Genomic DNA, 1663 nt, shown 5'->3' with positions numbered 1-1663 from the left:
TCAAAGAACCATCCTTGGCTAAATAAGTACCTAAATATTTAAACCTATCAACTTGCTTTACAACCATACCTCCAATTACACATTCCTGCGCATTTTCCATATTCATATTGATTATTTCAGTTTTTCCACAATTAATAACCAAACCCACCTTGCGACCTTTACTCACCAAACAGTCCAACACTCTCTGCATCTCTTCTGGCCCATCACAAATCAAAACTATATCATCTGCATAATCTAAATCCAAAAGTTTCCTGTTCTTTCCCCAAAGTATACCTGCACCGGTTTCTGTTCCAACACGTTTCATAATGTAATCAATGACCAATATAAATAGTAAAGGCGATAGAACACCACCTTGAATTACTCCGGACTTGACTTCAAACGAATCACTCAGACAACCATCAACCATCACTTTACAAAATGTGTCCTCATGCATGTTCATAATGACCCTCACAAACTCCTCTGGTATTCCATAATGTCTCATGATCTTCCCCATAGACTCTCTCGAAACACTATCAAAAGCCTTTTCAAAATCAACAAAACAAAGACTTAACGGTACTCTCATTTCATTAACTTGCTGCATCAAATGCCTAACTATAAAGATCTGATCATTGCAACCACGTCCCTTTCTAAAACCAGCCTGTTCATCCCTCAGAATACCCTCAACCACCGGCTCCAACCTATTTAACAACACTCTACTGAAAACTTTCAAAGCTATCGGTGACAAAGAGATTCCCCTCCAATTACCACATTCACTCAGGTCTCCTTTCTTCGGAACTTTAACAATTACACCATTCTTCCAAACTGATGGTAGTAACCCCGTCACCCATATCTTATTGAATAGCTTGGTCAAGATCATTATTAATCTATCCCCCTCCACTTTAAACTAAAAATATTTTAACTAAAAATATTTTAATGCATCTTTCCCGTGGCAACCTTCTTTCAGACTGGTACGGGTTCCCTCCAGGAACACTCTGCTGGCAATCTTTTCACTTACGTTTGAGACTCCTGGTCATCTTCCTTTCGAGACTTTGGTGAAAGCTTTTTGCTATTGCACTTAACATCTCGAAGGCTTTCGATCGAATCTGGCATAAATCTTAAATTTCCAAACTGCCTTCTATCCTTCATTCTATGTCTTCATCTCCAGCTTTCTTACTGGTCGTTCTACAGTACAGCTGCAGTTGTAGACGGCCACCGTTCTCCTCCTAGAGCTATCAATAATGATGTTCCTCAGGGCTCTGTCCTATCACCAACTCTCTTCCTTCTATACATCAATGACCTAAGCTGTGCATATAACCCTGACCACGCATTCACTAATGACGCCGCCCTACTTGAACAAAGAAGTGAAGGCTACGGCACACCTAAGATTATCCGACTTGGCTCATGTCTCTAATTGGGATAAAAGTACTTTTGTCGTTTTTAATGTATCAAAACTCAATTCCTACGTCTTTCAACCCGACAAAATACTTTCAACCCGATAAAATCTTCCACAAGAGTTTCCCCTAAATTTTGACAAAGTCCAACTCTATCCTGCATCATCTTTAAACATACTTAGAGTTTCATTTTCTCCGGATTTACCTTGGAAAGATCATTAAAACTTCTTCAGTAAAATCTGCTTCCGAGAGATTAGGTGTGTTAAGCCAACTCCTCCACAGTTCTTGAATTT

This window comes from Coenobita brevimanus, chromosome 47, assembly GCF_032717465.1.
Source record: "Coenobita brevimanus isolate Jiangsu-jjx chromosome 47, ASM3271746v2, whole genome shotgun sequence".
Lineage (NCBI taxonomy): Eukaryota > Metazoa > Arthropoda > Malacostraca > Decapoda > Coenobitidae > Coenobita > Coenobita brevimanus.
This window is presented reverse-complemented; position numbering follows the sequence as displayed.